Source organism: Chelonia mydas, chromosome 1 (assembly GCF_015237465.2).
Source record: "Chelonia mydas isolate rCheMyd1 chromosome 1, rCheMyd1.pri.v2, whole genome shotgun sequence".
NCBI lineage: Eukaryota > Metazoa > Chordata > Testudines > Cheloniidae > Chelonia > Chelonia mydas.
Genome location: NC_057849.1, coordinates 33,106,528 through 33,118,963, shown reverse-complemented (window position 1 = coordinate 33,118,963; position 12,436 = coordinate 33,106,528).

The window sequence follows — 12,436 nt, the reverse complement described above, 5'->3', positions numbered from 1 at the left end:
CTCTCTCTGTCCAATTCTAGGTAGAGGCAGCAGGAGCAGAATTCCGGAGGTGGAAACAAAGGCGAAAAAAACCCAATCAATCTATTAATTTAAGAAATAAAAAGAGGTAGTGGAGTTATTGAATATTGAAAAAGTGTGGTTAGCAATATTGCCAACCCACAAAGTTTAAAAATAATCTCTCAACCCCCGCATCAAAATTAGCCCAAAAATCATGAGGTTTTTTTTAAATATATATGTATATGTGTATATATTTACTCATTTTTGCCTATCTTTTAATTTTCGAACTGCTCTAACCCACCTCTAGTGCGTGTCTGAGTTAATTACAGAGTTGTCCAATCCCAAATTTATAGAGTAAGGTGATTTTGTCACCCACTGCAGGAGTTCTCAATGGAAGACCCAACAGAGGTCAAATTGCACAATTTTTACAAAGTGCCACCAAATGATCTGGAGCTTCCAACTTGTCCCCAACTCCCCAGTTAACACCGCACATCACCAGTCTTGCGATAAAATCACACAAGTTGACAACATGTCTTTATGCTGACCCTCATCAGATGGTGAATGGTTGATTTGGCAGAGTAAATATTCATTTTAACTATCCGAATTCAAATTACAAAAGTAGCACACCAAACACTTTTGAGGTTTAAATGTAGTATGCTAGGTATTAAAGCTTGAGAACCACTTTACTACAGGGGAAATACATGAAAAATACCATGCGCTGACAGACAGATGGATGGACACAGTTTTAGAATTTAGATTTCCCTTCTCCTACCTCAAACAAAAGTAAATTACAGAAATAATTGTGAGTTTCTAAGGACTTTCCCAAAAGATCTAAGCATGTCAGCTCCACTACACTTTAATTTTCTTTCCTCATGCTGTCCCATCTCTGAAGGCCTTCCCTCCTCCCTAGGTTCCCTTAGTCCATAGTGGTAAAATATACAGCATAAATTGTTTCTCTTTGCAATACATTTCCGAATATCTCCCAGACATAAGGGTGCACATGGGTGTGCCCTCTTTAAACCCCCTCCCCTGTGAAATCTTGGAGGAAATCCTTTTTTCCACTTCCACTCAGCTAGAAATGATCAGTTTCAATATTTAGTTAGGGTTCAATCTTAACAAAACCCAGTCTTGCCATGCATGAAGATTATCAGTGACTTTTAACTCTAATGGTTTCTGTAGATTTAACTGTACCTGCACATATTTCACTGTATATATGTAGCAATTCATTAGTGTGCCTGTATTGTATATAACTAGATACAAATACCCTATGCAATTTAAAATGTTTTTTCTATCCATAATTTTAATGAACAACAGAACTCCCAAATTCATTTGTTATTTTCTACGAACATTCAGTCCCATAAAGAAGAAGTACTCCTGAGATGGTTAATCATAGTGGACCTATAGCCTGCTTGGTAAAAAGGCTAGTTAAGACTGATGCCCGTTTATCACCTACATCCCCATAAGAACAAAGATCATTTCCTGGTTCCCACATTTATCAGGTTTAGAGAAGGGGAAAGAGGGCATTAAAACATTTCTAACTGGCATGGTCTAGTAGTCATGCTGATGCAACCCACCTTGAATTATTGAATAATAGTAGCCACTCAGCACACTAGCTGGATCTAACAACCTCACATAAGAGTGTAGATCTCTTCTGTTGATCTACCTTGAGGCAAAAGTTGGAATCCTGCATAAAGCTGATGAGTAAATTCTGGTGACAGATTCTGGCAGATGTGGTTTGTTAACTCCATCGGGATATAAAATGGAAGACCTGTTGGCCAGAGATAATGGGAAATAGAGAGATTTTGAGGGAAGATTTAGGGGCAGGTACATTTAAAGAGAAAGAATATAAAGCTTAGCTTAAGCTGTCATGTTTGTATTACCAGTCCCAGAAACGAGGGAAATGACCTCTTATATCATGTGGGGAAATCTGATGGACTGTGACCCGAAAGTCTCTGTGAATTCAAGCTGATTCATTTGTGTCTGATCAGAGAGTGTCAGAGTATCTCTATTAATTTAATTATTTTTTAATTATCCTATTTGTCGTGGCATTTGGGACCATGACATACATGGTCCACAGAAGACAAGCACTCTTGACCCATCATTAGAAAAAAAAGATTCCACACGAGTCATATCGCATAACCTCACAAATACGTAAGCAGAAAGGTGTGCTTTGCAATTCTGTGATGAAGGTCAGAAAACGCAAAGTCCGTAGAATTTCCACTGTCTTTGCAAGCCAGATGAAACTCAGTTTTACCTATCTGCCTACACAAATGAGCCACAGGGACAAATGTTAAAGTTTAAGTAAATCTTGTGGGTTTTGTTGTTGGCTGGTTTTTTCCTCCCCTCATTGCTTGTGGGGGAATTGCTCCAAATGTTAAGAGCAGTAGTTAGATTAGAATCGAAAACGTATCACATCACAAGGATGAGCTGAGGCTGTTGTGTCAGAGACTAGCCTCACTCACAAATACTCACTTTGAAAAAGGGGCTAGAATGAGTTACAGACCAATCTTGGCCTACTTTTATTTTAATTCCTTTAATAGATTTGATAACTTGCCAATCTGCTGATAGTTTTTCTGTTTCCCTGTTTCTAAGAAGACAATCTTCACTCTGCTGATGATATCATAAGCAGTAAAGGCAGCAAGAAGAAAGCTCTATTGCTAAATCGGGGGCCAATGCAGCAAAGAGACGAGCACCCTTCTCTCCTCAAAAAAGGGCCAAAGTTGGATGGAAGGAGGCAAGGAGTGTGTCCCTGAGGAGATCAGGAGACTGGTATTCAATTAAATCAGCTTATTTCAAAACTGAGTTCCAGGCTCTTGGTCCCTCCCACAGAGCTGACTGTCTGTCTACCAGTCACCTACTTCTGTGCACCAACATCTATCCTTGTGCTGCCCTAAGGCCTGCTCCAACTCTCACTGACATTAGTGTGAATCTTCCCACTGACTTCAGCGAGAGCAGGTTTGGGCCAGTAGAGAAGGGAGTGGGGGGCACTTACCCAAGTCTCCTGCCTGACCTCAGTGCAGGGAGAGGGACTGGCAAGATCCTGGCAGCAGCACAAAGGGAGGCATCTGCATGTACTGGGTATCAGTCAAGCAGCTCTGTGTCTGTTGTCTATGTATTTACTTAAACTGTGGTTGTGACTGTAGGATCTGATTGCCTGTGGTATGTGGAGCACAGTGCTCATGGGACTAGTTTGACTGCATGACATCTCACCAGTATTGGAGCATTAATGCATGCTTGTTTTGGGGAACAGGGCCGGCCTTAGGGGTGGGCCACCTGGTGGCCACCCAGGGCGCCCAATGGTCAAGGGGGCACTGTGCGGTAGCACAGAGGTCTGCGCTGCAGGTTAAGTGTCAGAAACCGTTGACATGGGGGGGCACTCAGATTTCTCCCTGCTTCCTCCTGGCAGAGGAAAGGGAGATGGGGAGAGCAGTGGCACACAGATACTGCTGGCCCCCCCAACATTCCTCCATGCCCCCCTTGGGGGCTGTAAGCCGGGGGAGCGAGGAGCAACACCAAGTGCTCTATGCATCCAGGTCACTTTCCCCCCCTGGGCTGTGTTGTGAGGCGAGCATCAGCAGCTGCTGCTCTCCTGCCCTCCCCTTATGCAGCCCCGGGGGGGAAAGTGACCTGGATGAAGGGAGCTCTGATGTCGCTCCTCCCTAGGGGTGCCCAGAGGAGCAGTGTTGGAGGGTGAGAGTGAGCAGCAATGCCAGCTGCTCCATGAATCCAGGTCAGTTTTCCCACATGGGTGCAAGAGGGGAGGTGTAGGGGGCTCAGTGCAAGGATTAGGGGCACAGGAGGGGGCAGGGGTTGGGGGCACAGGAGGGAGGTGTAAGGATGAAGGGGGAGTGCAGGGGCTGGGGCAAAGGAAGCACAGTGCAGGGGTTGGGGCACAGGAGGGAGCAGAGGGTGGGGCCCAGGAGGAATGTGCAGGGGTTGAAGGCACAGAAGGGGGGTGCAGGGGTGAAGAGGTGAGTTCAGGGGTTGGGGCACAGGAAGGGAGTGCAGGGGTAGGGGCCAAGAGGGCACAGTGCAGTAGTTAGGGGCAAAGGGGGGAGTGCAAGGATTGGGGTAATGGGGGGCATACACAGTGGCCAGGGGCACCAAAATACAAGTTCACCCAGGGCACCATTTTCCCTTAGGCCAGCCCTGGGGAAGAATCAAGAATGCTCTTAATATATAAGCTTCTCCCCCCACCCCATCCCTGCATGAGCCACATTGGGGGATAATTTATTAGAACTGGGTGATTAACTAGTTAGTAAAGGGAGTCAGGTCATCAGCTGAGGACTGTAAAATGGGAGACAGGAAGGGAGAGAGGGGAAGGCTGGAAGGAAGGACTAAAAAGCTCAGGCTTTCAGAGAAGTAAGATTTCCCTCCCCTGGTGCCTAAGGTATAAGTTGAAGCTTGGGAAATGCCTTAAATTGGTGGGCAATGAAATTGAATAAGACATTGTAGATAAAGTACCCTGTGGTAAACCTATGGTGGAGTGTGTGAAGATTGCTGTCACTGCTGCTGAGTTAAGTTACCTTTCTGCTAATGCAAATGCAACAGAGTAAGTGACCTAAGACACTGGGTAACATTTTTGTAAGTTTCTAGGCTGATATGTTACTTAAGTCCCACTTTCAAAAATGACTTGGGCATTTAGGGCCCAGATTTTCAAAGGTATGTAGTTGCCTAACTCCTATTGATTGCAATGAGAATTAAGTGCCTAAATACCCTTTGAGAATCTGGGGCCTTAAGAGCCTAAATCTCATTGAAAGTCAATGTGACTTAGGTTTGTAATATTGCCGATGTCACCTTTGAAAATGGGACATTAGGCACTTTTGAAAACTTTACCCCCTATCTGAAATGTGATGAACAAGAAACTTTTGTATGAAGGAATGGTCTTTTAAAATCGTTATAGCAATAACACTCACAGGGTAAAGTACAGTGCAGTCATACCTAGTGTGGCTAAAGGACTTGATCCTTGGACTCCTAAAACAATCTAATATCTTGTTAAATGTATAACTAGTCCTTACAGTCTTGAATGCTGGCACAGCAAATACTTTTTCCATTTGAAAAAGTAATGGAATCTCTTGCTCTTGATTTCCCCCGCCCCCCAAAAGCATTAATGGGGCTGGGGGGGGGGAGAAGGATGTCCCCTAATTATTTTTAGTACAATTTTAGTAGGTGCCTGCTGTTCAGAGACAGGTGGGGGTTTTCTTTACTTTCTAAAAATCCATTACCTACAACTTGAATCTTAAACTTCTTTAACTAGATCTGTTCCCTGCTTAAACAACTTTGTGTGGCAGGGACACCACCACCACTGGCAAACAGAAGGTTAACTTGCAGTTTGGTTTCCCGTCCTCTACACAGGGCCACAAGGAAGAGAAGAGGGCATGACTGGAAGTCTCAGACTAATCAACTTCCCCAAGAGGAAGGCATGAAACTCTGGTTGGAAGACACAAACAGAGGATGTCTTCCCCCAGTCAGCCCATGAGGTCTTCCTCCATCTCCACTGTGTTAAATTTTAAAAAAGCACCTTTACGCTTTCTCCCTTGCTGTCCCTCATGCCCTAGAGAAGCTCCCCATAAACAGTCACAAAACAAATTCATTATCCTCCTTCAAAACCCTGCTCAAAACTCTGCTTTGCCATGCGTTGTCAATTGGCTTGCATTTATGCTCTCTCTGTATATGCTGTACCAGCCCTGCAGATCTCGATACTACTGCCCAGAAAGACCACAGACTCAGTTCAGTAGTGAAGATGCTCAGCCAGGTTTATTGTCCATGAAGCATGGTGCTAGGACCCCACAGACTCTACAGGGACACTAACACATGTATGCCCATTATAATGGACCAGTTCATTCAGCAGCTGGACTTTCCCCTGCCCTCTCAGCCAGACAAAAGTTAAAGGCGAGGTATCCTGACATTTATAGACTGAGAAACAACTTGCGTACCACCTTACGTGTTTCATGACATCCATTTGTTACCTCCCCTTGTGTCTTGCTCAAGGTGGCTTTAGGAAAACATCCCTGTTCGCTTTTTCAAACCCTCTTATCTTGTGTTAGGTCAGGATGTACCTGGGCTAACCTTTTGGAGTGTATTCACACACATACTCACTTTCTGCTGCGTCTTAGGGGTGCCTGTGTTTTAGCACCACTAGCAGTACCTTTGCCAAGGTCACGTATTGGTCAATAAACCTGTAAGCATCTGCTTTAATACATGGCCTGACTTCGCTGACTATGGTTCAGGTCTCACATCAGCCCAGTGCTCCAGGCTCACTCGCTCGCTCTCCTACAACATGCTGCTTAGAAAAGAAATTGACAACAGTTAGGCTGCTGGTCCACAGTCTGTCATGCTGATCTGTATTGTTTCATTGTCCGTTTGTACTATCCATCTGTTGTCTCTTATCTTATTTATAGAATGTAAGCTGTTTGGGGCAAGGAGTGTTTTTGTCCTGTTTGTAGAGCTTCTAGTGCAATTGGATTCATGTCTATGACTTGGCCTGTTAGGCTTTCTGGTAATGCAAATAAATGATGTTTATAGAGGGTGAAAGGAAGAAAACATTTGAAATGAAGACGGTTCAAGTACTATCCTGCTCTGAAATAAAACTATATCATCTTAAGAAACTAGCACGATGGCTAAGAGAAAAATCCAAGGTATTGCAATGAATTCAATCATCTGTGGATAATGGAGATGAAATTGCAATATGTAAGATATGTACAAAGGATACACTGGTGTCATGGTATTAAATATCCTGAGGTCTGAAATGCTATACAAAACTTATAGTGCACGCATCTGGGTTTTGAGAAATGCATACTCAGAGCCAGCAGTCTCATGGTCTGGCTTGACATGAATGCTACAATTGAATCCAAGTGAGAAAACGGCAACTATAGCCACAGAAAATAGAATACACAAGAGGAACTCCAGCTGCGTGAGATTCCTAAATGTCTTTGGTATAAAATTGATGTAGCTCTAGAATTAGTTCAGGGGAAGAGACTAACCCTTATGGATTAGTACTCAAAATATTTTGAAGATGAAATGCTGCACACATCAAGCAGCATGCTCCTAATACACCCGAAATAGGAGTGAGCTTGCCTTGGCAGTGCAGACTGTGATAGATGTAGCTTGAAAGCATTATGTCCTTGCTTCTATGTCCTGCACTTTCCCCTCATTCCTTCCTTTGAAACTTGAGCTGGTATCCACCGTTAACCGTTTGTACAGTACTCAGAAAACCATCCTAACAGCTGTAGGCAATATCCTTCCTTCAGCATTGCCTGTTTTTCCCCCCGCTTGCTGTAATACAAAGGTAGTCTCCAGCTGACAAATTTCAAGATCTCACTAATCCCCATACAAATTTGCCCAACCCCCAGAATCCTTATGTTTTCCCATAGACAAAGAAGACCCACATACTCTTGGTCTAAAATGGTTTACATAAGAATAAGAAAGAACAGAAATAAAGTCTCCATGAGAACTCAGTGTGTTTCTATGATGACGAGTGCTATAGAAAAACCTAGGCTGGACAGCAAAGTGGTGCCGCAACTCTGGGAGGAAAAAAAACCCTGCTGTCTCTGCTGACCAGCAGAGTTCTTAGGAAACTGGCTAACACACAGAAAACAGAGGCATAGCAGTTTTGAGTTATACGTAGCAGAATGATGAGTTAACAGTCATCCCTGGTCAGCAAGCATCTCATTTGAAAAGCTCTCTGGGATATCTGTTCAACACAATCTGTTAAACTACGGTTAGGCACATTCAGATGGGTTCAACAGAAAAGTCAGTTCAAATAGCAAAGCGCTTAATAGAAAAGATTTTAGCCTGGGCTGTTCCAGGATTGGGCCCTGTAATTGTACACATGCAAACATAATGTGAGGTAGTTAATAGGGCAAAGAAAAAATAAACTGATGCTATATAACCAGCACCTGTAAATGTTTTCTAAAAGCTGTACTCTAGTTTAAATGGGAATTAATTCAAGGAAGTCCTAGGGCCTGTGTTATCCAGGAGATCAGAATAGATCAGGGGTGGGCAAGCTTTTTGGCCTAAGGGCCACATCGGGATTGCAAAACGGTATGAAGGGCTGGGTAGGGAAGGCTGTGCCTCCCCAAACAGCCTGGCCCCTGCCCCCTCCCACTTCCTGCCCCCTGACAGCCCCCCTCAGAACCCCTGACCCGTCCAACCCCCTCCCGCTTCTTGTCCCCTGACCGCCCCCTCCCGGGACCCCCCGCCCCAACCACCCCCCTGGACCCCACACCCTATCCAACCCCCCCTGCTCCCTGACCCCTGTCCACACCCCTGCACCCTGACAGGCCCCCTGGGACCCCCAACCCATCCAACCCCGCCCCCACTCCTTGTCCCCTGACCACCCCCTCCCGGGACCCCCGTCCCTAACTGCCCCCCCAGGACCCCACCCCCTATCCAGCCCGCCCTGCTCCCTGTCTCCTGACCGTCCCCCCACCCAAACCTCTGCCCCATCCAACTGCCCCCTGTCTGCCCCCCAGGACCTCCTGCCCCTTATCCAACCCCCCTCCCCCCCACCCCCTCACCATGCCGCTTACTGGAAAGCCTGGGAGGTGGGCGGGTGCAAGCCACACTGCCGACGTGGCTGTGGGGAGGGAGGAGGACAACTGGCCGTAGTTTGCCCACCTCTGGACTAGATGATCAGAATGGTCCCTTCTGGCTGTATGATCTGTATAGTCACAGACTCCAAGGCCAGAAAGGATCATTGTGATCACCTGGTTGGATAGCCTGTATTACACAGGCCCTAGAACTTCCCTAACAATTCCAAGAGCAGATCCAATCTTGATTTAAAAATTATCAGTAATGGAGAATCCACCATGATCGTTGGTAGATTTTTCCAATGGTTAATTACCCCCACTGTCAAAAAAGTACGCCTTATTTCCAGTCTGAATTTGTGTAGCTTCAATTTCTAGCCATTGGATCATGTTAACTTTCTCTGCTCAACCGAAGAACTCGTTATTAAATATTTGTTCACCATGTAGATACTTATAGACTGTAATCAAGTAACACCTTAACCTTCTCTTTGTTAGAATCAAGGAGCACAATATATTAGCTTATCACTTTAAGGCAGATTTTCTAATCTTTCAACCATTCTCATGGTTCTTCTCTCAACTCTCTCCAGTTTATGAATATCCTTCTTAAATTGTGGCCCCAGAACTAGACACAGTATTCCAGCAGCAGTTGCACCAGTGCCAAATACAGAGGTACAATAATCTGTCTACACCTGCACAAGATTTACCTGCTACTCTGAAACCTGTCAAGATTAACCTGGTTATCCACCCCAGGATTGCATTAGTTCTTTTGACTACAGCATCACACTGGGAAGCTCAAGTTCAGCTGATTATCCACCATGACCCCCAAATTGTTTTCAGTGTCACTGCTTCCCAGGATAGAGTCCCTTATCCTGTAAGTATGGCAGGAGTGACAGAAGTTTGCTAAAAGTGGGGAGAGCCACGGGTGCCCAAATAGTAGCTCCGCCCCCCGTCGCTGGCCCTTAAAAGTGACGGGACCATGGCCTCCTGGCTGCCCCGTTCTGGCGCTCCTGAAGTATGGACTCCATTTTTTGTTCCTAGATGTGTACATTTACAATTAGCCACATTGAAAAGGGTATTGTTTGCTTGCGCCCAGTTTACTAAGAGATCCAGAGCACTTTGAATCAGTAACCTGTCCTTTTCATTATTTACCGCTCCCCCAATTTGTGTGTCATCTGCAAACTGTACCAGTGATGATTTTGTTTTTTTCCAGGTCATTGATAAAAATGTTAAAGAGTGTAGGGCCAAGAACCGATCCCTGCAGGACCCCACTGCAACCATGCCCACTTGCTGATGATTCTCTGTTTTGAGGCCTGTCATTTTTTTTAATCCATTAAATGAGTGTCACACTTATTTTATATCAGTCTAGTTTTTTAATCAAAATGTCATGTGATACCAAATCAAATGCCTTATGGAAGTCTAAACATAGGCATTTTATTTGTCCCTGGGGATGCTCCACCCCCACTCCACCCTTTCTCCCAAGGCCCCCGGCCCTTTCACTGCTAATTGCCCTCCCCCAAACCCCTCCCCGAGCCACCGATCAGCTGCTTGGCAGCACCACCAATCACCTGTTTGGTGGCACCACTGATCAGCTGATCCAGGGTGCTGCTGAACAGCTGTGGTTGATGGGTGCTGAGCACCCTCTTTTTTTTTTCTGAGTCTAAATATATTACGTCTATGTTATTACCTTTTATTAACCAAACTTGTAATCGCATCAAAAAAATAACAGGTTAGTTTGACAGGCTCTATTTAGCATAAACCCATGTTGATTGACATTACTTAAATTACCCTCCTTTACTTTTTTTATTAATCTAGTCCATTTCAGATGCTCCATTATTTTGCTCAGGATCAATGTTAGACCACAGGCCTATAACTACCAGGGTCATTCAGTTTGCCCTTTTAAAATATTAGCACAATATTAGCTTTCTTTCGTTCTTCTGGAACTTCCCCAGTTTTCCAAGACTTATTGAATATCAGCATTTATGGTCCAGTGAGCTCCTACGCCAGCTCTTTTAAAACTCTTGGACGCAAGTTATCTGAATCTGCTGATTTTAAAATGTCTGATTTTTAGTAGCTGCTGTTTCTCATCCTCCTGAGATAATACTGGAAAAGAAAGTGTGTTATCAAATGATAGGAATACATTATCTGTTTTTTCTCAAATGCAAAACAGAAATATTTATTGAACACATCTACCTTTTCTGTGTTATTGTTTATTCTACCAATTCCATCTAGTAATGGATCAATATCATTGTCAAGATTCTTTTTGTTCCTAATATACTTAAAAAACTCCTCCTTATCATCCTTAATTCTGCTGGCCATATATTTTTCCTTGTGTCACTTTGCTTCCCTTAACAATTTTCTATAAAACCCAACTTCTGATTTTTATTCATTACTATCTATTTCCCCTTTCTTCCATTTGTTTATATATATTTTTATGGCTGCCTTCACTTCCCCTCTACACCAGCTCCTTTTTTTTTTTTTTTTTTTTTTTTTAAAGCAGCATGGCCTTTTCTCAATTGTGGTTTTCTGGGCATCTGCTAAGATATTCTTAAGTGATCCCCAATTATCATTCACATTTTTTTGTAATAAAATTCTTCCTCCCAGCTGATTTGGCTTATAATTATTTTCAGCTTTGTGAAATAAAGTACCAACTACATATTTTATTTGCATGGACTTTATTTTACTTGTACATTATGATTATGATCAAGTCACAATCACCTATACTTTAAGTGACCACTGTTTTTCAGTTGTATGATCAATTCCTCTTTATATGTTAGGACAAAGTCTAATAAAGACTCTAAATGCTTTTGAATATACAGTTTACTTCTCAGGATGATTAAAAGAAAATGAGAAACCTAGCAATTGGTATGCTGCATCAGACCACTGGCCTGTCTAATCCAATATCTTTTCTCTGACAGTTGCCAACTGCTTCAGAGAAAGGGGAAGAAACCTTGCAGAAGGCTGTTATGGAATAACCTGCCTCCAAGGAAAGTTTGCTGATCCTGTGTGCTATATTTGCCTTTCATAATCTCTATTCATTTTCACTTTCGTTTCACACAGGGCAGGATTATGCAGCACTGCAGTGAAATAAAACCAACTACTACGATGCAAACTTTCCACATCTAAAAAAGAAATTCAGAACTGATGAGCTGTTGCTTTCTCTTTCTGGTTCTTCATCCTATTTGATCTTCTGTTTAGATATTCATCATTACAGCCTGTCCAGGTCATTGATTTGTTGGCACAATTATACAGAGTGGATGACAACAATATTAAAAGAGAAGTCAAGAATGCCTGAGCAGGGGCCTTCAAACATTAGCCTTAGAAGATTTGGGCCAGGCCTTCTTACCACAGATCAGCACCATCCTCAGCAGGCCTATTCTTGATAGGTACATGTATCAGTCCCAGAAAACCTGGGTCCAATCAGCAACAGAATGAGTCAGACTGGTCCCCTCCCTCTCGTGGCCCTGGCTGTGGTTAGTACAGGTGCCTTCATCATCGATTCTGGTCACCAGATGCCTGATGTCAGCTTTTATCTGTATTAATCAACCAGAGGAAGTAAAGTGTGTCCACTCATAGGTAATGGAACTGGGGCTGCTACCGCACCCCCTGGCTTGAAGTGGTTTTGATCATATACAGGGTGTATAGTTTGCTTCAATGATCTCTCAGCAACCCCACTATACCAATTGTTTCAGCACCCCTATGTCCATTTCCTCTCCAGCTGGTCCCAGGTGCGGGAGAGACTCTTCCCCTTTGTGGTTAGCGAAGGCCGCTTGACTAGCCTGAGGGCTTGTCTACACCGGCACTTTACAGTGCTGCAACTTTCTCGCTCAGGGGTGTGAAAAAACACACCCCTGAGCGCTGCAAGTTTCAGCACTGTAAAGTGCCAGTATAGACAGTGCACCAGCGCTGGGAGC